The sequence below is a fragment of the Suncus etruscus genome, chromosome 16 (genome assembly GCF_024139225.1).
Source record: "Suncus etruscus isolate mSunEtr1 chromosome 16, mSunEtr1.pri.cur, whole genome shotgun sequence".
Taxonomy (NCBI): Eukaryota; Metazoa; Chordata; class Mammalia; order Eulipotyphla; family Soricidae; genus Suncus; species Suncus etruscus.
In genome coordinates this window covers 34,681,854-34,707,516 of record NC_064863.1, presented here as the reverse complement: position 1 = coordinate 34,707,516, position 25,663 = coordinate 34,681,854, and the positions used below count along the sequence as shown (strand labels likewise).

At 45.9% G+C, this 25,663-nt stretch overlaps 1 long non-coding RNA gene and 1 pseudogene across 1 annotated transcript in view; both read left to right on the top strand.

The window, feature by feature from the left end:
• LOC126032527 (uncharacterized) overlaps positions 1–25,663 on the top strand; it is an 891,448-nt gene that overhangs the window by 59,154 nt on the left and 806,631 nt on the right. The window lies entirely within an intron of this gene.
• LOC126032728 (uncharacterized) lies at positions 11,654–11,772 on the top strand (annotated as a pseudogene).

The window sequence follows — 25,663 nt, the reverse complement described above, 5'->3', positions numbered from 1 at the left end:
CATAGAAAATGGAAGTCTGGCTCTGGACAGCTGAGTTATAGTGTCAGCAGAGCTAAGGCCCTGACAGGACATAGAGGCAGGGGGAGTAGTGAAATGAGAGAAGCCATCTCTGCTAGCATAGAATATGGAGGAGTGTTGGTACCTCCAGGGAGGTGCATAAACTATTCGTTTTTCTATATTCCCGGGCAGAGCTGGGCTTTTGTGCTATTAAAGCAATTACCTAAGGGACTGGGGTGATGCTTAGAGGGCTGGAGCATATGCTGCTCTGCATGCAGGAGGCTTGGGTTCGACCCCAACACTGTACTACATGGTCCTCTAAGTCCCTCCAGGAGAGGCCCTGAGTACTGCCAGGTAATTTCCACCCTTTTTCACCACACACACACACATACACACACACACACACACACACACACACACACACACACACAGAATTACTGGAACATTTTGTTTTGTTTTATTTGGGGGGTGGGTATCATTAACTTGGCTGTACTCAGGGCTTGCTCCTGGTTCTCTGCACAGAGGTCACTCCTGGCAGAATTCAGGGGACAATATAGGGTGCTGGTGATCAAACATGGGTCAGCTACATGCAAGGCAAGTGCCCTACCTGATGTAAAAAATCACTCCACCCTTCTGGAAAATTCTTTATAAACAATTATCCAAGTACTTGTCTGTGCTTACTCAACTACCCCATCAATTTGTAAGTTACGATTTCATGAGCCACCCTGAGTCCCAATACCAAGTATAATCGAATACACAGCAGGAAGAGGGCTGGAGAGAAAGCACAGCAAATGGGGCACTTGCCTTGCATGAAGCTGACTTGAATTCTATCCCCAGCCTTCACATGGCTTCCAGGAGTGACCCCTGAGAACAGAGCCAGGAGAAAGTTCTTTGCCGGTTGTGACCTCCAAAACAAATAAAATACAACAGGGACCTAGAAAGCATTTTATCCTTTCTTTTAGTGGGGGAGGGGTTACTATTACTCAGACCCATTAGTGCATGGGAGACCAAGTTGTGCCACAATTTGAACCCAGGGTGTCCACGTGTCAAGCACATGCTCCAGAGCTTTGAACTGACTTCTGGCCCCAGGAAGTGTTTGATTGACAGGCTCCTATGTCCTCTTGGATCTGCCAAGTGCAGCTCCCTGTGCTTCCAGCAGAATTGTCTGCCTTCCCAGCAGGCATTGCATTATCAGTCTGTGCATTTTGGAAATGAACTAGAAGGGCTTCCCTGATGGGGTGCTCTGACATATTCTGGAACTTCTTCCCTATAAGAATAGAGCTGGCCACAAAAGATGCTTCCTCACCCCCATACTGCTCCAGCGAGGCCTCCTTGGAACATGGCCTAACTGTCACTTGTGGGAGATGTTTTGCCACAGACCCAATAAATTATAGGAGACTGGACTTTCCCTTGTGCCTTGGCCAACTAAGCGTCCTGTCTCCCACTAGTTGCCCAGAGCACAGGGCAGTAATTCTGGTTGCCAGCTGGAGAAGGCGGTTTTCATTGTCATCATCATTCAGTAAGCAAAGAGTTTTCTTCTTTTTTTTTTTATTTTAATATTTTTATTGTGATCAAAGTGAATTACAAATCTTTCACAGTAATATTTAAGGTACATAGTGACATTGAATCAGGGGCATTTCCACCAGTAGTGTTGTCCTCCCTCCACCCCTGTTCCCAGCATACATCCCACATCTCCCTCCTAGCAAAGAGTTTTCTGAAACAGCATTTTGGCCTTTCCCATGGAAAGGGAAATATCCGGATGGTAAACAAAAGGAAAATAGAAATAATTCAGTGGCCAAACTGTATCTGAAAGGAGCTTCACATCTAGTAAGTCTGTCCCAAAGTTCCAAGAAGATAGAAGCCTGGGGATCCCCAACATTAGAACCCCTAGAAGAACTCTTGAGGAGTTGCAAAGAGAGTAGATTGGGTAAGGCGCTTGCCTTCCACACATCTAACATGGGTTCAGTTCCTGGCATTGCATATGTTCTCAGAGCCCTGCCAAAAGTGATTCCTGAGTTCAGAGGCAGGAATTAGCTCTGAGCACTTCTGGGTGTGCCCCCTTCCCCACCAAAATTTTTTTTTTAAAAAAAGGATAAACTAGGGGCCGGAGAGATAGCACAGCAGCGTTTGCCTTGCAAGTAGCCGATCCAGGACCTAAAGTGGTTGGTTTGAAATCCGGCGTCCCATATGGTCCCCTGTGTCTGCCAGGAGCTATTTCTGAGCAGATAGCCAGGAATAATCCCTGAGCACTGACCCAAAAACCAAAAAAAAAAAAAAAAAGGAGAGAGAAACTCAAGGTATTTCTAACTTTCTGCTGTTGACAAGACCAGAGGAAATTCATTAAGCATCCGTATTTCAAAGTTTTTTAAGTAAGAAGAGCCCTCTTTTTTCCCCTCCTTCCCAATCATAACAATAAGAGCAATAGGGGAAGAGTGGAGTAAAAAATGTATACAATAAAATACTCTTTCCCTACCATGTAAGTCCAAAATAAACCCTTAATTATAGTTGCTGGAGTGATCCCTAAAGGGTTGGAGCACATGCTTTGCATGCAGGAGGCCCAGGTTCAATCTGTGGCATACTATGATTCCCCTGATACCTCTAGACATGTCTCCTGAGCAGTTCCAAAAAAAAAAAAAAAAAAAAAAAACCCACCAAAAGCAAAATACTCTATCCAGATACATTTCAACACTATGTATTTGCCCACAGACACAGTTGGTAGTAGAGAGAAAATGACTTGGGCATCGAGAACTAGATAGTTTCCTGAACTATTGCATTTTCCTTGTGATATCCATGGTGTATTCAAAAATATTTTAAGGGGCTGGAGAGATAGCCCAGCAGTAGAGCGTTTGCCTTGCATATGGCCAACCTGGGATGAACCCAAGTTCGATCCCTGGCATCCATATGGTCCCCTGAATCTGCCAGGACTGATTTCTGAGTGCAGAGCCAGGAGTAAATCCTGAGCGCCACCGAATGTGGCCAAAAACCCCACCAAAAATTTGTTTAAGGGCTTGAGAGGATGTTCAATGATTTGGAGCACATGCATTTTAACCTGTAGACACATATGCAGTGTGTGTGTGTGTGTGTGTGTGTGTGTGTGTGTGTGTGTGTGTGTGTGTGTGTAGGAGGATAAAATATGGTCCCCAGGGTACCATCAAACCCTAAACACTGGTTCTTGGAGGCTACTATCCAAAGCCAAAACTAACTCTGTGTCTTGTTAGTGTGGGCCTTACTTGGGGACTTATTGCACCCAGTGTGGGTCACTCACAGTCTCTTCTGTGGGTTCAATGTGAGGATTATATAGTTAATGCTGGTAAAATTCCTAACAGTGTCTGGCCACAGTGCTCAGCTCTGCAAAAATGTGAGCAGTTTTCTGTGGACAATCTGTTTTGATGAGTTATTGCTGATTGATGGAGCTTCTTAGGTGAGACTGTTTTTTCATTATAAAACATAAAGAAATGGGGGCTCTTCTCTCTTGGGGAACAAGTCTTAAAGGGATCTAAAGGAATTAACAGCATGTGTTGCCATAACAAAGCGATTTCTTGTCTTGAGTGGGCCTTTAAGGGCCTATCATTTACATTAGTTCTCCTTCCAGCCCAGCGGGAAGGGGCAGTAGGGAAAACTCCCCTCTAAGCAGGCGGGCTGGGGCCGAGCTGTTTGTGCAGGAAGGAGGAAGGTCAAGGGGCGCCTGGCATTGAAGGCTATTCTCCGAATGAAGGATTTGGCTTGGGAGATGAATGTTCCGAGTGAACCCCTGCTATACTTAATTCCCTTTTCTGTGAACTCAGTGCATTTTTAAGATTCAGTGAGGGGCCTCCTATGGGTCAGCAATAAAACCCTGCCAAGCCAGAACTTCTTCCAGAGTTCTGGGTACCCCCAACCCGGATTCAGACTTAAGGATACTTGCTACCTGCATACTAGATCAGAGGTTAAATCCTCCATATTCAAGAATGCTCATGAGAAACCACTCTTGAGTTTGTGCGTAATTGGGAAGATCTGAGAAGATTGAACAGAAACCTTAAACAGATATAAATTTATGAAATATCTACTACTCTTGAAACAATTTCAAATTAAAGTGTTTTCTTTTTTCAGGGGAGGTGTAGTGTTCTCAAGAAGTACTCATAGGGGACCAGAACAATTACACAAGGGCATTTGCCTTGCACAGGATTAGTTAGATCTCCTGCATCCCATTGGTCCTCCAGTCTGCTAGGAGTGATTCCTGAGTGTAGAGCCAGGAGTAGTAACTCTTGGGTACTCCTGGGTATGCCTCCCCAAACATACATGTAAACACACACACACACACACACACACACACACACTCTTATGGGACCCAGGGGCCACTCTTGGTCAGCTGGCCAAATGGGCCCACAATTCTAAGCAAGACCCCAAGGATGGGAAGCTGCTAGAGTCCTGAAGAGCTGGGGACCACGGGCCACCCAGTGGCCTCTCGAATCATGAGGGCTGCCCTGGGTGGTGCTGGGGACGTGCAGACCTATAGCCAGAGGCATTCAGAGGCCATGGAGTTCTAGTGATCAGACATGGGTCATCCTATGTTGACACTGTACTGCCTCCCTGGCTCCCAAATTAAAGTTTTGATCTGGAGGTAGGGAGAACCTTCAAAGCAGTGCACCGGGGGCCCTGGGAACCACTCCCAGGAATTCTTAGACAATCAGATCAGAAGGCTTCAGTATAGGCCTTGAAGATATGGTACTGTCAGGCCCTTTGGTACTGGGGATTATTCCTGTCACACCTACTGGTAACAGCAGGTGGGGGGGCCTGATGTAGGTAACTGAACTGAGATGGGTTGCAGAACACCATGTATCTCTAATCCCTGTACTACCTCTCAAGCCCTCAAAAATGAAAGATTTGGGGGCTGGAGCAATAACACAGTAGTTAGGTATTTGCCTGGCACGTGGCTGACCCAGAACAGACCTGGGTTCAAACCACAGCATCCCATACAGTCCTCCAAGACAGGAGCAATTTCTGAGCACAAAGCTAGGAGTAACCCCTGAGTGTCACTGGATGTGGCCCAAAGAAAACAAACAAAACTAAACAAAACAAAACAAAAAAAGATTTTTTTGTTTGTGGACCACATCTGACTATGCTCAGGGATCATTTGGGGATGGCAAATTTGGGGGGGGTTATGAATAGAATTGAGGTTGGCCATGTACATGGCAAGTGCCTAAACCCCTGTACTATCTCTCTCTCTCTCTCTTTTTTTTTTGTTTTGTTTTTTGGGCCACACCCGGCGGTGCTCAGGGGTTCCTCCTGGCTGTCTGCTCAGAAATAGCTCCTGGCAGGCACGGGGGACCATATGGGACACCGGGATTCGAACCAACCACCTTTGGTCCTGGATCAGCTGCTTGCAAGGCAAACGCTGCTGTGCTATCTCTCCGGGCCCCCTGTACTATCTCTTAGTCTGTTCTATGAAGAGATTATTTTTGGGGGGGGGGGGGAGGAAACTATACCTAGTTGTGCTTAATGCTTATTCCAGGCACTACCAGGGATTAATCCTGGTAGTGCTTGGAGGACTGTATAAAGTGCCAAGTATTGAACTGAGTCGACTGTGTGTGTGGCAAGTGCCTAAACCTTTGTACTGTCTCTCCAGCAAGACTTTTTTTGGGGGAGGGGGGGCACATCTGATAGTGCTCGGGTTACTCCTAGCTCTGCACTCAGGAATAACTCTTGGCAGGCTCAGGGAACCATGTGGCAGGAATGCTAGGGAATTAAAGCTGGATGAATCATGTGCAAGGCATGTCATCTAGCTGCTATACTATCTTTCTGGCCCCTCTTCAGCAAGAATTTTTTTTTCTTCTTTTTTTTTTAAATTATTTTTAAATTTTTTTTTTTTTTTTTGGTTTTTGGGTCACACCCAGCAGTGCTCAGGGGTTACTCCTGACTGTCTGCTCAGAAATAGCTCCTGGCAGGCACGGGGGACCATATGGGACACCGGGATTCGAACCAACCACCTTAGGTCCTGGATTGGCTGCTTGCAAGGCAAACACCACTGTGCTATCTCTCCGGGCCCTAATTTTTTTATTTTTAATTATGAGAACAAAGATGCAAAGAAAGAGGACAAGGTAAAGTTACAGTGGAAGGATAATCACCCATAACATAATTCTCAGAAGTCCCCTTTCAGCAAGAATTTTTAAAATAAGTCTTTATAGGTGGTTTGTGGCCACCATGAGGAGAGAAGCTGTGGAAACCTGGGGATAAGAGGTCTCTCTAGGTCATGTTGTATGCTCTAGATTTAAAAAAAGGGATTTTGGGGAGCTGAGAGGATATCTCAAAGGGCTGGAGCATATGCTTTGATATTGAAGACCTAGATTTGATCCCCCCACCACCACCTTGCATGGTCCTTCAAGCACTATTGGGAGGGATCCCCCTAACACCCAGCTGGGAGTAGTTCTGGTGCAGATCATCATTAGGCGTGACCCCAAGACCCAAATAAACAAAATGCAATGGAATTTATTTAATTGTTTATTTATTTATTTATTTATTTATTTATTATTTATGTGTTGGGGCCTCACCCAGTGGTGCTTAGGGGTTACTCATGGATCTGCACTCAAAAATTGCTTCTGGCAGGCTCTGAGGACCATATGGAATGCCAAGGATGGAACCCGGGACTGGCTGCATACAAGGCAAACTTCCTACTCTCTGTGCTATTGCTCTGGCCCTAAGGCATTTGTTTTTGTATTCATCTCTCTGGGGGAAAATACCACTGGCCTCAGCAGAAAGTGGTTTGAGTTTAGGTTGACAATTTTAGTCGATTCAGCAATAGTTTTTCTATTTCAGGGGAAAATGAAGGAAATGTGAAGAACAGATAGCCTTTGAGAAGATACCCCTTTACATATTAAAAGTTCAGCTCCCCTAAGAACTCAGTAACATTGGTGGAAGACAGCCCACATTCTGTTGGGGTTGGAATCACAGCTTAATACAACTAAAAAAATTAAAGACATAAAAAAAGGAAAGAACTCAGTAACAGAAGGTTCTAACTCTCCCTATATCAGTGGTTAATCTAGATAGAGAAAATAATTATCAAATTAGAGAAGCAGAAATAAAGCAAACATTTATCCAGTAATTACAGATCACAGGTATTGTTCTAAGTTGTTTGCCTTTGTTTTGGTTATTATTGTTGTTTTGGGACCACACTTGTCAGGATTTAGAGGTCACTCCTGCCTCTGGGCTCAGGAATTATTCCTAGGAAGCTTGGGGAACCATATGGAATGCCAGAGATGAAACCCAGGTTTCATGCACAAGACAAGCGTCCTACTTGCTGTTCTGGTCCAGGCCCTTTGCATTTATTTATTAATTAGGTGCCTTGCTTAGACTTCGCACATCATTGTAGTGCATAGTCTTTGTCCTTTATATGATCTCCTGAGCACTTCAGGATGTAGCCCCCAAAACAAATGTCTTCCGAGAGAGAGAGAGAGAGAGAGAGAGAGAGAGAGAGAGAGAGAGAGAGAGAGAGAGAGAGAGAGAGAGAAATAAGATTAATTGAAAATTCACATGGGACCGGAGAGATAGTACAACAGTAGAGCATTTGCTTTACTGATCCAGGAAGGATGGTAGTTTGAATCCCGGCATCCCATATGGTCCCCCCCCCCCCCCGTCTCCACCCCCCCACTCCCATCTCGTGCCTGCCAGGAGCGATTTCTGAGTGCAGAGCCAGGAGTAACCCCCTGAGTGCTGCCAGGTATGACCCCTCCCAAAAAATTTACAAAGGACGGGTATTGCTATTGACAGTAAACAGAGGCTTACAGAATTTAATAAAATGGCCACATTACTGCCAAAAGTTAGAAAGAAAAACAGCCCTGGGCTTGCAGGCGGCCAACCTAGGCTTGCAAATAGCCCACCATGAGCGCTGCTGGGACTGGACCCCCCCCCCAAAAAAAAAAAAACAAAACAGTTCCGGGGTTGGAGAGATAGCACATCAGGTAGGACATTTGCCTTGCATATGGCCAACCTGGGGACCCCTGAGCCTATCAGAAGTGATTTCTGAGCACAGAGCCAGGAGTAACCCCTGAATACCACCAGGTGTGGCCCAAAAACATATAAACAAAAAAAATCCAACTCCCTCTTCCACCTTCTCTCCTTTGCTGCTGTTATTGTAGCAGAGTTGGGGTCACATACGCCTAATGGTGGTGCATATAGGGGTATACATCCAGTGCACTTACTGAGCCCTGGTACTCCTTGAAGTTGACCTTCCTTACGTTTGGGGCTTGCCCTGTGTCACAGCAGGTGGTGGTGGGCCACACTCTTAGATGTGATGCATAAGTGATGTGACAGACTAGCCAGGGTTGACTGGTGCTGTCACACGTGTTTCTTCAGGGTGTACTTACTGGCCTGAGTATTAGTACATCTGTTTCAGAGGTGGTTCTTGCTGGAGGTTATACTCTTTTTTGCCATGATCTTACATATCAGACCACCAGAAGTAACTGGTGGTGCTGAGGGCAGCACACTAGTGCACGAAGGACACTGGGGGTTTGAACTGGTCACCACATGCTTGACAGGCAGGTGCTCTAAGACCTTGCATCTCTGGCTTCCAGGATGCCAATTTGGATTTTGCTCACTTGGAGCTCTGTAACTTGTTGCCCTTTTATTAGTCTGAGGACAGAAAGGGCCAGTACAGATCACTTTCAGAGGATATTGCTCTCTGATTTGGTGGCTTGTGGACATTTATGCCTCCAAAGAGAATTGTCCCGAAATGGCCAAAATCTCTGGATCCTCTTTCCAGCTACAATGATGAGTTAGAATGATCTTTGAGAACTCTTTGAGTCTGCCCCTTATATGTGTATAGAAACAGGGTGCCCACAGTTCCAGGAGCCAGGATTAGCTTAAAGGAGAGACAAATAAACAGGGCTGGGAAAAGGATTAGAATTTGCACGAAGGAGTTCCAGGTTCCATTTCCAGCATTGCATGATCCTCTGAGCACCACTGGGTATAATCCCCAAACCAAAGGGCAATATCTTTCTTTCTTTTTTTTTTGGGGGGGGGGGGTTTACACCCAGCAGTGCTTAGAGGTTCCTCCTGGCTCTACACTCAGAAATCGCTCCTGGCAGGCTTGGGGGACCATATGGGATGCCGGGATTCGAACCACCGTCCTTCTGTATTCAAGGCAAACATCCTACCTCCATGATATCTCTCCGGCCCCAACTTTTTATTTCTAAACAAACAAAAAGAAAAATAACTATTGGGGGGCTGGAGAGATAGCATGGAGGTAAGGTGTTTGCCTTTCCTGCAGAAGATCATCAGTTCGAATCCCGGTGTCCCATATGGTCCCCCGTGCCTGCCAGGAGCAATTTCTGAGCATGGAGCCAGGAGTAACCCCTGAGCACTGCCGGGTGTGACCCAAAAAGCACACACACAAAAAAAATTATTGGATTTGGGGCTGAGACAGTAGAGCAACAAGTGGGGTATTTGTCTTGCATGTGGGTGACTCAGGTTCTATCCCTGGAATTCCATATGGTTCCCTGAGTCTGCCAGGAGTGATTCCTGATTGCAGAGACAGGATTTACCTAAGAACAGCCAGGTGTGACTTCAAAACAAAACCGAAACAAACAAACAAAAATCTAGTGCCAGAGAGACTGTAGAGTGGGTATGGCATTCACCTTGAAAAATGTCAATCAGGATTTAATCCCTGACAATATATATATGACAATATATGGTCCCCTGAGCACTGCCAGGAGTGACCCCTAAGCAGAGCTGGGAGTAAACACAGGATATAGTCACAGTTTCCATCACCATCACCACCCCAATTACATACATACAAGAAACTCTGGTACTGCTTTCCTTACTTATAACTTAAAACAGCTTTTGAGAACCTCTGTTCCCCAATCTAAGCAGTGGGTGATATACTTACTTAGTAACATAAGACTCCTCCCTTAGAATGTGTGAAGTTTTGTTTAAAGACTCCCTAAGGGGGCCGGGCGGTGGCGCTGGAGGTAAGGTGCCTGCCTTGCCTGCGCTAGCCTAGGACGGACCGCGGTTCGATCCCCCGGTGTCCCATATGGTCCCCCAAGAAGCCAGGAGCAACTTCTGAGGGCATAGCCAGGAGTAACCCCTGAGCGTCACAGGGGGTGGCCCAAAAACCAAAAAAAAAAAAAAAAAGACTCCCTAAGAACCAAAATCCATGGATGCTCAAGTCTTATATTAAATGGAATAGTATTTGCATATAACTAGTGCACATATGCCTTTATGCTTGAATCAACTCTTAGTTACTTGTAACAGCTACTGTAGCTGCATATATAGAAATAAATAATTGTCATATGAAGGATGATACTAAGAAACATAGAAGGGAATTGCAGAGAGCAGGAGAACTGGTCCTTAGTAGGAAGTTTGTCCTGGAAAGGGAAGTGTGATAGGTCAGGGAAGGGACCACTATGACAATAATAGAGGGAAGTGTCACTCTGACTGAGGTCTGGGTGCTAAAAGGAGGTAGAGTGATTGCATGACACCTTTTTAGAAACAGTACTGTAACCCACAGTGCCTAAAAGAGAAAAAGGAAAAGGAATTAGGCTGGGTATGGGAGGGAAGTGGTGGATAGAAGTGGACACTGGTGAAGAAATTGGTTTTGGCGAGGTGGCGCTAGAGGTAAGGTGTCTGCCTGGCAAGCGCTAGCCAAGGAAAGATCACGACTGCGGCTCGATCACCTGGCGTCCCATATGGTCCCCCCAAGCCAGGGGCGATTTCTGAGCGCTTAGCCAGGAGTAACCCCTGAGCGTCAAATGGGTGTGGCTCGAAAAACAAAACAAAGAAAAAAATTTTTAAGGAAAAGAAACCACAATTGGTTCCCTGACTGGGTGTGTGCAGTGAGAGAGGTCAGTCAGCACCTCCCTTGCATAGTCACCTATGATCAAAGCTAACAATGTGTCATTAAACAAGGGGAGGTAGGAGAGTGATTTTCCCTTGTTTTGTAGCAAAGGAATGAAACTTGCTCTAGATAAATGGTGTCTCAAAGTGAAGATATTGTTAAATTGCAACATGGGGATTGAATATTGTAGTGGAGCAGAGCCCCACCCCCTTCAAACTAACCACCTCCCCAGGACAAAAATAAATATAATTTCTTGAGGATTTCCAATGTGCCAGGAAGTATGCTGAGATTTCACATCTCACATTGCTCTTATTTGGAGACAGTTAGTTATCATTTTATAAGGGAAGAAAATGAAGCTAAGAAGTGGGTAAGCATTTTGCCAGTATCATAAAAGTAAGGGGTAAAATCAGAATTCATACTTAAATCTGAGGGACCGGGAAGACAGTGCAAGTGATAGAACATATACCTAGCTTGTGCAGAGTCCCAAGTTCTATCTGTAGAACCCCATGGTCCCTGAGTACCACTGGGTAAAGCATTATTGATATAATACTTATAACAAACATTATATTGGGGGGGCCAGAGAGATAGTACAGAGAGTAAGGCACTTGCTTTGCACACAGCTGATTCTGGTTTGATACCTGACATCACATATCCCTAAGCCAGGGGTCCTCAATTTTTTAAACAGGGGGCCATGCCAGTTTACTGTCCCTCAGACTATTAGAAGGCCTGATTATAGTTTAAAAAAACCCTATGAAAAAATCTGGTGCACACTGCACATATAAAATGGGAGTAAAAGAGTAAAAAAATTATTTTGAAGTAAAAAAACAGGAATAAAAATTTGAAGTAGTCTACGGCCTTCCCATCCTGAACGCGCCCGATCTCATCTGATCTCGGAAGCTAAGCAGGGTCGAGCCTGGTTAGTACTTGGATGGGAGACCGCTTGGGAATATAGGGTGTTGTAGGCTTAAAAAAAATTGGGAGGCCAGAGAGATAGCATGGAGGTAAGGCATTTGCCTTGTGTGCAGAAGGTAGATGGTTCAAATCCCGGCATCCCATATGGTCCCCTGAGCCTGCCAGGGGTGATTTCTGAACATAGAGCCAGGAGTAGCCCTGAGCGCTGCCGGGTGTAACCCCAAAACAAAAAAGCAAAACAAAAAAAAATTTGAAGTAAAAAAATAAAAACAAAATGGGAATAAATACAATATTTAAAATAAAGGAAAAATAAAGTGAAATCAACAAACTTACCAGTATTTTAATGGGAAATATAGGCCTGCTTTGGGCGGTCTGTAGTTTGAGGACCCCTGCCCAAGACTGAGAGGAGGAGAGGTGAGACAGAGAGAAGGAAGGGAGTTGAAGAGTGCTGTTCACAATCCACACATGTGCACTGTTTACCCAGGATGAGTCCTCTGCTAAGCAGGACAGGCAGCAGTAGCAAAAACACCTGGTAGGTCTGATAAATGTCCTTGTGATAATGAATAAATATCCATGTGGCTTGTGGGCTGTAGTTTGGGGACTCCTGCCCTAAGCATTGCTAGCCTTGAGCACCATTGGGTGTGGCTCAAAGCCAAAATTAAAACAAAACTAAAATAGATAAGTAGGGCAATGATAGGGCCGGGCGGTGGCGCTGAAGGTAAGGTGCCTGCCTTGCCTGCGTTAGCCTTGGACGGACCACGGTTCGATCCCCCGGTGTCCCATATGGTCCCCCAAGCCAGGAGCAACTTCTGAGCACATAGCCAGGAGTAACCCCTGAGCGTTACTGGGTGTGGCCCAAAAACCAAAAAAAAAAAAAAAGTAGGGCAATGCTAAGAGATAATATAGGGGTTCATGTCTTGTAAATGGACAACCCAGGTTCAATTCCTGGCACCCCAGCCAGGAGTGATCCCTAAAGACAGCTGATCTTGAGAGAGAGAGAGAGAGAGAGAGAGAGAGAGAGAGAGAGAGAGAGAGAGAGAGAGACAGACAGACAGACAGACAGAGACAGAGAGACAGAGAGAGACAGAGACAGAGAGACAGACAGAGACAGAGAGAGACTGAGAGACAAAGAGAGACAGAGACAGAGCGAGAGACAGAGAGGTGAGAGAGACAGAGAAGAATGAGGGGGAAGAGAGAAAGAGAGAAAGAGAGAGTGAGAGAGAGCAAAACTATCGAGTATTTTCTTATTAATAGTTAACCTGCGCTTGTATTTACAAGGAAAAAATCCAAAACCAAAAAATGTTTTTAGCTAAAACTTGCCCCATAGATAAGACTAAAAATAAAATGTGAAATCTTTTGGATGCATTGCAGGCATAATTTTTCAATCCCCAAAGGTAGCACCTCAGGGCATTCTTCTGACTCTGCACTCAAGGACCTATCTCTTAGGCTTACTTTGCTTGGGGACCATATGCAGCGCTAGGAATCAAACAAAGTCAGCTGCTTGCAAGACAGGTGCCTTAACCCCTGAGCCATTCTCCCTGCCCCCTCAAATGGAATGGGCTGTTTTGGATTGAAACTAAAACTGAGAACTAGTCCTGGTCTCACAGCTAAGTGAGATCTTGAACTTACTGACCACTAACAGTGTCTTTGTAGGCAAAATGGGAATAAAATGGCTCATAAAACTGGTAAGACTTAGATGAAATGAGGCAGATGAAAGTGGTAAGATAATTTATAAAAGTTCTAAAAAAAATTTATAAAAGTTCTTATTCTTTTTTATAATCTTTTTTTTTCGGGCCACACCCGTTTAATGCTCTGGGGTTACTAAGCACTCAGAAATTGCCCCAGGCTTGGGGGGGGCACCATATGGGACACCGGGGGATTGAACCGCAGTCGTGATCTTTCCTTGGCTAGTGCTTGCAAGGCAGACACCTTACCTCTAGCACCATCTAACTGGCCCCAAAAGTTCTTATTCTTATTTATAAAAATTCTTTTTGGGTTTTTTTTTTTTGGGGGGGGGGTCACACCCAGCGGTGCTCAAGGGTTACCCCTGGCTATCTGCTCAGAAATAGATCCTGGCAGGCACAGGGGACCGACCATATGGGACACCGGGATTTGAACCAACCACCTTAGATTTATAAAAATTCTTATGATTGGACTTCTCTCTCTCTTTGTTCGATCCCAGGAGGAAACCTAACAGATTTGTTGTTGTTTGGTGGGAAGCACATTCAACTATAAGGCTTACTCCTGACTCTATTCTCAGGAATCATACCTGGTGGTGCTCAGGGACCATACAAGGCAAATACATTCTATTTCTCCAATCTCTCCAAGTGATTTCTTTTTCTAAAAGTGGTTAATGAGGGGCTGGAGCGATAGCACAGCGGGCAGGCTGATAGGCCATTTGTTTTCTGCATAGCCTCCCTGAGTGCAATCCTGAGCACCCCATAGGGTCTCCCAACCCCTCCAGGGTGATTCCTGAGTGCAGAGCCAGGAGCAAGCCCTGAACACTGCTATGTGTGGCCCTAAACAACAACAACAAAACAAAGTAGAAAGTGGTTAATAAAAGTATCCCCACTTTTGCCTTCATTGATCACTTTTAAATATTCATGAGGAGTATTAAAATCACTTCCCCTGTTTTTTACACTGGGAAACTTTGTTGTGGGAGGCCACACCCTGCAGGAGATTGGGGTGGCAGAAGGCTGGTCTCCAGGTGACCAAGTCTAAGTCACCTGCTGAGCAGCTCCCACGCTGGAATGTCACACTGATAGGTGACTCTCCCCAGTCTGAAACTATGACCCTCTCATAGGGTAACGGCTACTATTTTGTACAATACAGGCTTTCTCGCTGGACAAGAGAAGTAATTCTCCTACCTCATAGCAAATCTAAGGCTTTTTATTTCCATTTAAAATCCAACAAACGTCCAGGGTGGAATCCAGGTCCCTGAGTCCCCTGTTCAGTGAATTTCATCTTTACCTCATCAATCTTGGTCCCTTAAAGTGAGATGAAAAATCAACACACCTGTACAGCAACTTAATTTCTCTATTGTTTTTTATTGTAGTCAAGGCCATTCACAGCCAAGGAAAACTGGTTGCAAACATCCCAGCTCTAGAATCTTCTAGAAACCGAGGCTTTAATAAACAAACAAACAAACAAATAAAAAGAAAACAAAAGAACCTGCCCCATGTTTTTCCCAGTGAGTGAGAGGTCTGTGAGTGACTAGCCTCTCTTTCCCTCTCCCATTCAGAAGAGAATTTAAAATAAGGCTTCTTGTAAATACTAGCAGTATCAAAAGCCAGATAACACCAGGTGCCGGAAACAGTTCTGAGCAGTTCGTGTGTAGTCTTCATTTAAATAGCATTTAAAAACAGAAAAGGTTTCTTGGAGGGGTGGTTGGGTGGGGGTTGAGTCCTTCCCTAAAGCTGGCCTGTGAAACCCAGAAAACAGCACTTCTAGTTTTTATTTTCCCTCCCCCCACTTCTCTCCTCCCTTCCCCCCAGTTCTTAGTTGCGTGACTTTGCAACCCGAAATCACAACTCGGCCTGAGGTTCCTGGTGGTGCCGGCCGAAGCTGCTTCCTCTTGGCGTTTGTTTAGTCACCGAATTCGATTCCTGTGGGCCGATTCCGCGCCTCCCAAGAAACAGGCTTAAGAGCTCCATTGAAATGCGTGAGGCGCCTGGGCTCTTGTATAAACAGGTAAGGAAGGCCCAAGGGGTGGGGCGCAGATGGAAGGGGGTTTCTTGGGGGGACATGGGGCTGGGATGGGGGGCGTTGAGAGCCAACTCCCCAGAGATCAGGACCAGGTGAAGGGAGGGAGAAGAACTTGGTCAGCAGGTAGGCAGTTTTTTTATTTATTTATTTGTTTATTTATTTATTTATTTTGGGGTTCCCTTTCTAGAAACCCAGCTGTAACTTCAGATCACAGCGCATTAGCATGAGCCAGCGTTGCTGAAGGCGCGAGGAGCCCAGACCCCAGACCCCACTGCGAAGGCCCCAGCAAAGGCCAAGGCCAAGGCCAAGGCAAAGGTCAGGGCTCCACGCGCGTGACGTTCCGGCCTCGGCTCGTGGCGTGGCGTGGCGTGGCTTCGGCGCTGCAGGTAAGGAAGGTCACATCCGACCTGCTCCAACAACTTCAGGACTCCCAGGGAGGGGGGAATCCGGATCCGGTGTGGGAGTTGGGTTTGTGTAGGCTGGAGTGGACAATCAGGGAGTGCGGGTGGGCACCGATCAATCGGCTGCTGATTTCTTCCTCGGGGTGCTTTGCTTTTTGCTTTTTGTCTTCTCCGAGCAAAGCAGCCTGGACGCAGGCTGGCAGGCAGGCAGGGCCAGCCGTGTGTGTGTGTGTGTGTGTGTGTGTGTGTGTGTGTGTGTGTGTGTGTGTGTTGCGGGGGATGATCCGGCCAGCTGTGTCACGGTGGAGCAGGTGCCCCCTCTTCTGGGGGTCCCCAGATCAGGGCTACCAAGGGATGCTGCAAACAGGCTGGGATCGCTTTAATTTTTTTCCCCTGAGTGCATCTGCATGCAAGTGCCCACTTCTTGCCCCATCTAGGCAGATCTGATCTCCCCCTTATTGTTATTTATTATTATTTTTCTTTTCCTGTAACCTTCAGCCAAGGTATCTTTGCGCTCCTTAAAACCAAACAGGAATGTTGCACTGGCCTGTGGCCAGCCGGGAGAGGCAGAGAGAGGAGAGAGAGAGAGAGGCAGAGAGAGGAGAGAGAGAGAGAGAGAGAGAGAGAGAGAGAGAGAGAGAGAGAGAGAGAGAGAGAGAGAGAGAGAGAGAGAGAGAGAGAGAGAGAGAGAGAGAGAGAGAGAGAGGAGAGAGAGAGAGAGAGAGAGAGAGAGAGAGAGAGAGAGAGAGAGAGAGAGAGAGAGAGAGAGAGAGAGAGAGAGAGAGAGAGACAGAGAGACAGAGAGAGAGAGAGAGAGAGAGAGAGAGAGAGAGAGAGAGAGAGAGAGGAGAGAGAGAGAGAGGAGAGAGAGAGAGAGAGAGAGGAGAGAGAGAGAGAGAGAGAGAGAGAGAGAGAGAGAGAGAGAGAGAGAGAGAGAGAGAGAGAGAGAGAGAGAGAGAGAGAGAGCAGGATAAAATTTCAGGGCAGATTTACGGGAAGTTGCCGGTGTTGGGAGCCCAAATCTGGTTTGGTGAGTTTAAGGGAAGGGAGTAGACGAGAGTCAACCTGGTTCGTGGGAGGAGGATGGCTCGGGAGGCGGGGAGGAGGCGGAGGGAACCGGGAAGAGCGGCCGCGGGAGAGGACAGGAGCCGCCGGTGCTCCCCGGGGCGCAGAGCAGCGCAGTGGCCGCCGGCCTGCGTGCAGCCCGTTCCCGAAGCAGCTCCAGCCCCAGCTCCAGGGGGGACACGGCTTGTTGTTGGGGGACACCTTGCTTCCACCGTTCCGCTTGACTATGAGCCCCTCTGCGGCCTGAGAAGAGAAGTCGAGGCTCCGGGCAGCTGTCCCCAGGGGTGGAGGGGAGTGCGGGGTTCCCCCAGGTGGGCCCAGCCAGGTTGGGGCATTCATTGCCCATTCCGAGGCTTGGTGGTTGGAGGCGTGTGTGTTCCGCCTCCTCCCAACTCGCTCGCTCTCTGACTTTAAGCAGCGGCTCGGTGGGAAGTCAGTCTCTGAACACTCCTTTTTTTTTTTTTTTTTTTTTGCTTTTACATTAAAAAGAGGGAGGCCCCATCATTGTGGCTGGTCCCCCTCCTAGCTGCTTGAGGTTGTTGCTTCCAGCCGCTGAATGGTGTTTCATTTCTCCACTGGGCCACTCCAACCAAACCCATCGCAAAAGGTAAGGTGGTTTTTTGGGGGATCCGCAGCAACGCCTGCACCACCCTGAGTCTTCTTCTTCCCTTTGGCATCTCACCGTTGACATTTTATTATTATCTTTTTTCTGGTCGCTTTAGTGCTTCATCCTTCTCTCCTCCCCTCTTTATAGTTGTCCTTTAACCAACCTTTATCCCCCCCCCCCCCGACACTGGGGTATTTCTTTATGGTGAAGGTTCAGTTCTTGAAAAGTTTTCTTTTTTAATGATTTTTTATTGTGACCAAAGTGAATTACAGAATCTTTCACAGTAATAGTAATATTTAAGGGACATGGTGACAATAAATCAGGGCTATTCCCACAACCAGTGTTGTCCTCCCCTGATCCCAGCATGCATCCCTTATCTCCCTTCTTTGCCCCCTGGACTGTTAGTGTAACTGCTCCCCTCTGTGTCTCGCTTGTTGTAGATTGGGTATTGATGCTGTTGTCGTTGACTTTGGGTTTGGTGTTTGAGTCTGATCAATTCTTGAAAAGTTTTAAAAGCTTCAGCTTTTCTGGGGGGAGGGTGAAAATCATACCCCGTCGACCCCCCACTCCCCATGGTGGTGCTACCTCTGTGGATGAAATAAATCTGTTCCATGCAAGAGATGTTTTGCTTTTCACCCCTGTAAACATGGTTGGGCTGTTTATAGAGGGGCAGGTGAATGAATGCACAGGCTGGGATTATTCCAGGGAGAAGGAGGAAACTGGGCAGGCGCCGCTTTCAAGTGTTGGGCCTGGACCCAGGGGGGTCTTCCTGTCCTCTTTTGCCTCTGAAGGTCACGCTGTCAACAAGTCGGAGCTCACTGGTTCAAAGTTAAGTGTTCAATCTGCATCAGAGTTGGGGGGAGCCTGAGTCGTTCACAGCTGTCCCATCTGCCCGTTTGGCTCTTGAAGAAAGCAGTTCAAATGAAGGAAAGTGGAGTTTTCCAAATAAATGATATATGTTTTCACTAGACAAAAAAAGTTCAGTTACTCTCAGGCACTGTCCCACCAGATCATTTGGGGACGTGGCTTCTCTCTTGAGGTTTATCAAAGTGATTAAAAGATAGTGCCTCCATTTTTATTCATTTATTTACTTTGGTTTTGTTTTGGGACCACTCAGGGTGGTGCTCTTGGCTCTGCACTCAGGAATTACTCCTGGTTGGCGTGCGGGACCATATGGGATTCTGAAGATTGAAACGGCTTGGCCTTGTGCAAGGCACATTTTCTTTCTTTCTTTCTTTCTTTCTTTCTTTCTTTCTTTCTTTCTTTCTTTCTTTCTTTCTTTCTTTCTTTCTTTCTTTCTTTCTTTCTTTCTTTCTTTCTTTCTTTCTTTCTTTCTTTCTTTCTTCTCTCTTTCTTTCTTTCTCTCTCTCTTTCTCTCTCTCTCTCTCTCTCTCTCTCTCTCTCTCTCTCTCTCTCTCTCTCTCTCTCTCTCTTTCTCTCTTTCTCTCTTTCTTTTTTTTTTTTTGGTTTTTGGGCCACACCCGGCAGTGCTCAGGGGTTACTCCTGGCTGTTTGCTCAGAAAGAGCTCCTGCCAGGCACGGGGGACCATATGGAACACCAGGATTCAAACCAATTATCTTTGGTCCTGGATCGGCTGCTTGCAAGGCAAACGCCGCTGTGCTATCTCTCCGGGCCCCAAGGCACATTTTCTACCTGCTGTACTATCGCTCCCACTTCTGGAATTAAAAAAAAATTTTTTTTTAATTAAAAAAAATGTTAAAGTGATGTTCTATTTTCTTTAAGTGGAATGTGGATGAGAAAGGGGTACTTTAATGGTTTGTTGTTGCAATGCTGGATAATGAACCCAAGGATAATGAATACAGATTTTACTGCTGAGCCATATCCCCAGGCCTACTTTCAAAGTTTTAACTCTTCATTTGCATTACATTTTTTATTTTGATTTTTTTTTTCAGGGAAGGCAAGCAAAGGATCAGCAACACAGACTTTAAGTTGCTGACTTCTTTTTTTTAAAGCACAAAGGCAGTCAGATCAAAAGTGAGAATTGCAGGTGCTGATTCTAAAAGGGTCCAAGTTGGCAGCACATTCCAGCCAACGCCGCTGTGAGATGGCATTTTGTGATTTGGGCTGCTATCCGTGTAAAGGGTAATCTTTGTCAGATTGGTGATCTGCAATCCCTAGGAAACAAAGCCAGCCAGAAAGGGACACAGGAGGAAGACAAGAAAAGCTTGGTCCATTCTTTTTTGACCTGCTTCATTGCTTCATTTTATACTGGGAGCCTAAAGAGTCTAGCTTCGTTATTAATTAACTTGCAGGATGTCCCGTGAAGAAAGACACTGACAAAAATAAAGGTGCTGGCCTCCCTCCGTGCTACTACTTTCCCTGTGTATGCCGCACTTAAATTCGATTCATTTGACCAAGACTGTTTTGGGGTGAGTTTTGGAGATAAAACAAAAGTTGAGGTTTGTTATATATTTTTCCTTGGTGATGGAATTTTCAGAAGGTTGTGGATTGGAAATTTAACAGCATTTGACTTCAGCCTGTCTCCATAGTTTAAGGGCTTTTGGTTTGGGGACTATAACCAGCAGTGCTCAGAGATTACTCCTGACTCATTGCTCAGAAGTCATTCAAGGCAGTGCTGGGTGAAGGCATATAGTTTGGGATATCAAATCAGGGGCTCTTACATGCTCTCTCTAACTTATTGATCCCCAATCTTTGATTCTCAATCTATAGTTTTAATAGTCAATTTAGATTTTTTTTGTGTGTGCTGTTTTGTTTTTTTTTTTCAATTTATCTTTTGGATTCTCTACTGTGCAGTACTAGACAAGGTTATGGTAGGCAGAATTCTTTTCTATTTCTTTTATCATTTTTGGGTCACACTTGGTGGTGTTCAGGGTTTATTATTGACTCTTGTGCTCTTGAATTATTGACTTGTGAGCCCCTACTGGGCTCAAGGGACCATAAGGAGTGTCTGGGATTCAACCTGGCTGGATTAGTTTAGCTACATGCAAGGTGAGTGTTACCCACTGTGCTATTGCTCTGGTCTGACAAATTATTTTCTTACAGAATGGATTTGTTTTCCAAATTTAACTCTTGATCTGGAGATTAAATCCTGTCCTGAATGATTGAGTTCTAACTGGTATAGGAAAGTATTTGCTGTTTCAAACTAGTTTCTATCAGCACATTCCAAGTTATTTGAATTTTTGCTTTTGCTTGCCACGTGGGGATCAAGCCCTGGGCCTTGCACCAAATGCAAGACAAGTGTTCAGCTGCCGAGTCACATTTCTTGGTTCTTTCTAGTATTTTTCTTCTCTGTTTTTCTCCCCTCTTTTTTTGGTAGTGGGGAGGGGGGAAAGGGGAAAAACTGCGCAGTGCTGGGAATTGAACTCTGGCTTCATAATTGTGAAGCCTATGCTCCACTATAGAAGAAGAGGAGGCTGGGAAGTTTCCCAACCTCTTTCTGCTTTGTTTACCCCCTGAACCAAGAGATGAATAGGGTTCACAGGTGGTGGTGGGGCCGGGAATTTTCCTTAAAACTGAACTAAGGTTCTGGTGCAGTTGTAATCATGTTGTTCTAAGCATGGATAATCTGAGAGGAAATGTACTAAGGAGCTTAAATCTGAGATTCCTAAGACTTAGAAAAAGGGTAAGTTTAGACTGAATCTAGAATCTGTGTGCCAAACATGTATGACCCTACAATGAATGCATAAATGCAGGCTGACACTGGTTGTTGGAATGATTCTTTTTTTGTTTATTTTTGTTTTTGGGTCACACCCAATGACGCTCAGGGGTTACTCAGGGGTTACTGCTGGCTATGCATTCAGAAATCACTCCTGCTTGGGGGACCATATGGAACGCTGGGAGATCGTCGAACTGAGGTCCATCCTAAGCTAGCACTTGCAAGGCAGATGCCTTACCTTTACCGCTTCAGCCCCTGAATGATTCTTTTTGAGGATGTATTGAGATGCTTTAATTCCTGGTCTGATTAAGAGATTTATTTTCCCTTTGGAAGTAATCTTTTTTTTTTGCCTTTTTTTTGGGGGGGGGGTCGTCACACCTGGCAGCGCTCAGGGGTTACTCCTGGCTCTATGCTCAGAAATTGCTCCAGGCAGGCTCAGGGGACCATATGGGATGCCGGGATTCGAAACACCAACCTTCAACATGCAAGGCAAACGCCTTACTTCCATGCTATCTCTCCGGCCCCTGGAAGTAATCTTTGTCTTAGAGTGATAGTGATTTTTTTTTCTGGTTTGATACCCCTCAGAGGAGTGTGTTCTTCAAAGCTGAATGATTGCTTCAAAGAATAACCAGAGGGGCTGGAGCTATAGCACAGCCGGTAGGGCATTTGCCTTGCATGCAATTAATTCGAGTTTGATCCCCGACATCCCATTTCATATGGTTCCCCAAGCCTGCCAGAAGTGATTTCTGAGCTCACTAATCCTTTAGCGCTGCATGATATGGTCCAAAAACCAAAAACAAACAAACAAACAAAAAATAGTAGTAGGGAGTTTACTTGGCAGGAAGACAACCTGGGTTCAATCCCTGGAATCTCATATTGTCTCCTGAGCACTCCAGGAGAAATTCCTGAGTGTAGAGTCAAGTGTGAGCAGAGCAGAGTGTGGCCCCAAAACAAAAACAAACCAAAAAAGGCCTTTAGAAGCCCCAGAGATAGTGATTGTTCATCCACGGGTACTTCAAATTGTTGGAGTTATCTCTGACTGGTGGAATTTACGGGGAGATAGAACCCTGCAATTTCTTGAGTGGGGTCCTGAAACAGCTGGTCAGGAAAGACCCCTGAGGTGGTCTGCACTTGAGTTCTGAGGTTCTCTGCTTCTCTCACTCTGTTCTGCCTTCATCAGTAGAGGAACCCATATCTATTTCCATCCCCAAAGTCAATGTACCCACCTCTCCCAAACCTTTAGAATCTTTTTGTTTGCACTGGTGGAGGAGTGAAGAAGGAATGGCTCAATAAAAGTGGAAGAAGAATGTGCCAGGGGGTAAATATGTGGCCAAGAAACACACGGATTCAAACACAGCGTGTAGGAGGGACTTTACTAGCTGCCACAGAGATTTGCAGCACCCTCCCATAGTTGCTGGTGATCTGGCAGTTGTAGGTATCCAAAGCTCATAGTCCCCTTTTACCTTCTGCTAGTCACATGCACCTAAGGTTCTGCAGATTGAAGCTCCTGGGAAGGAGATGAAGAAATTGACTCTTGGTAGAACTGAAAGGAAATTGAGAGAAGATACCAGCCCTTTAATGACACTCACTGCTCAAATGCACAATCTGCATGTTCCCCCCACCCCACCAGAAAAAAATAAATAAAAAGAACCACAGAGATGGAGGTGCTCAGGGCTTACAATCATATAATTCAATGATTGAACTTGATTGTGCAAGGCAAGTGCCTATCCATTGTACTGTCTGGCCCCTGGATATCATTTTCTTCATTAATAGGATGGCTGTCAGTTATAAAGGTAAACATTTCAGAACTGAGAAGTTCTGAGGGTTTTAAGGATTGATTGGTATTGTCACCAAATCAGGAAGAATTGTCATCCATGGCATCGTATATGATTCATTAAGCACTGCTAGGGTGATTGCTGGAGAGAGAGAGAGAGAGAGGAGAGAGAGAGAGAGAGAGAGAGAGAGAGAGGAGAGAGAGAGGAGAGAGAGAGAGAGGGGAGAGAGAGGAAATTGTTAGAGGAGAGAGAGGAGAGAGAGGAAATGGTTAGGGTTACCTTAGAACCTTGTCTTTTCATGTCACTTCTCTTTTTTTTTTTTTTTTTTTTTTTGGTTTTTGGGTCACACCCGGCGGTGCTCAGGGGTTACTCCTGGCTATCTGCTCAGAAATAGCTCCTGGCAGGCACGGGGGACCATATGGGACACCGGGATTCGAACCAACCACCTTTGGTCCTGGATCGGCTGCTTGCAAGGCAAACACCGCTGTGCTATCTCTCCGGGCCCTCATGTCACTTCTCTTCATTCACCTTCCAGTAAAGCAGAGATTATAACTTAGATTTCTAAAATGACATCACTTTGGGGGCTTGTGGCACACCTGGATCTGTGCTCCGGGGTCACCCCCGGCAGTGCTTGGGGGAATTCTATAGGGCACTGGGGATTGAACCCAGTTGGGTTGGCTGTGTGCAGTGTGAACTCCCTACTTTGCCCCTGTTTGGTTTCTAGTAGCATGGAGGCCTGTAGTGCGCCTACGCAGAAGGCTTCCTGGTGGATATGTGTGGAACGAGCTGGGCTCCACATTACCTGCTGATAGGTTTAGAAACTTGTGGGGTTTCTCTCCACACCTGGGTGAGCAAGAGTTAACACTTTGTGCCAGTGGGCAGTGAGTGACTGTAATGAATACAGGGCATTGTACCTGGAACCAGAGGCCTCTACCTGACCAAGGAAGTGCCAGCTTGGAGAAATAATAAAAAAAAAGGAGCACAGAGGCCTGGCAGGGTCATTTTGTAAAACATTTCTCATCATGCCTGTGAGAAGAAAGTATTCAGTGAAACAAAGAAAGAGGATCTGCCACCTCAGTTGATTCTCAATGCAATTTGCTGCCTTTCTGATTAGGATATTTGGGCCTTTAAAACCTTCCAGGAGGGCTCCACATGGACGCTGATAATAGTGCTGAGCCTTCAGTACAGACTGCTTCAGTCATTTTTGTTTGGTGCTATTTACTTTTAAAAAATAATAACACGGGTACACTGCCCTTGCCAAGATTAGGCCCATCTTCATAGTCTCTTCTCCAGACAAAGTTGCCTTTGTGCAGTTCCTGTGGGGAGGATTTGGTGACAGGGAGCGCTCACGGGTGCTACTGTTTATTAGTAACTGCAAGTCCGTGTGGCAGAATACTGAGGCTGTGGGTATCTCGAGGTCCTATTAGCTACTCCTGTAGGATGGATTTCTTCTTGAAGCAGTTCTGGCTCTCTACGACTCTCTCTCTGGGAAGTGTTTTGGGGTTGCAAGGTGCCTACCTTGGAGCTGTGCTGGATTCTAAACAGGACAAAGTTGCAGCCCAGTTCTCTTGGGAGGGTTTATTCCAGGAGGGAAAAGATGAGGGGATCATCCAGAGTGAAAATAAAAATTTGTGGGCTGGAGAGATAGCATGGAGGTAGGGCGTTTGCCTTGCATGCAGAAGGATGGTGGTTCGAATCTCGGCAACCCATATGGTCCCCTGAGCCTGCCGGGAACAATTTCTGAACATAGAGCCAGGAGTAACCCCTGAGCACCGCTGGGCATTACCCAATAAAACCAAAAAAAAAAAAAAAAAAGAAAAAAGAAAAAAGAAAAAATTTGGGGAAAGGCAAACTGCTAAATTCAAACTCTGTAGTAGTGGCTAAGAATATAAACTACCCTGAGTGAAAATCAGGCTCTGCCACTTGTAATTGTGGGAGTTGAGGCAAATTTGTTTGTTTTTTTTTCAAATAGAAAATATTTCTCGTTCTGTCTTCTCCTTGCCATTCCTTTTTCTTCTCTCATCATCTCCTTCCTTCCTTCCTTCCTTCCTTCCTTCCTTCCTTCCTTCCTTCCTTCCTTCCTTCCTTCCTTCCTTCCTTCCTTCCTTCCTTCCCCATTTCCCTCCCCTTTTCTTCATTCCCTTCCCTCCCCCTTTCATTTTCTCTTCTCTTCTTCCCTCCCCTTTTCTCTTTCCCATTCCTTTAATTTCTCTTCCTTTTCTTTTTTTTTTTTTTTTTGGTTTTTGGTTTTTGGGCCACACCCGGCATTGCTCAGGGGTTACTCCTGGCTGTCTGCTCAGAAATAGCTCCTGGCAGGCACGGGGGACCATATGGGACACCGGGATTCGAACCAACCACCTTTGGTCCTGGATCGGCTGCTTGCAAGGCAAACACCGCTGTGCTATCTCTTTGGGCTCTCTCTTCCTTTTCTTGTCCCTTTTCTCCCCCTTTCTTTCCGTTCCCTGTCCTTCCTGGGTATGGCTCCCCAAACCAGGAAAAATATAGTGATTTTTTTTCCCCTGGGAGACTCTGCAAAGGACCCTACTGAGAATGGACTATAAGATTCTGACAAAGGGGGCCAGGCGGTGGCGCTAGAGGTAAGGTGCCTGCCTTGCCTGTGCTAGCCTTGAATGGACAGCGGTTTGATCCCCTGGTTTCCCATATGGTCCCCCAAGCCAGGAGCGACTTCTGAGTGCATAGCCAGGAGTAACTCCTGAGCGTCACCGGGTGTGGCCCAAAAAAAAAAAAAAAAA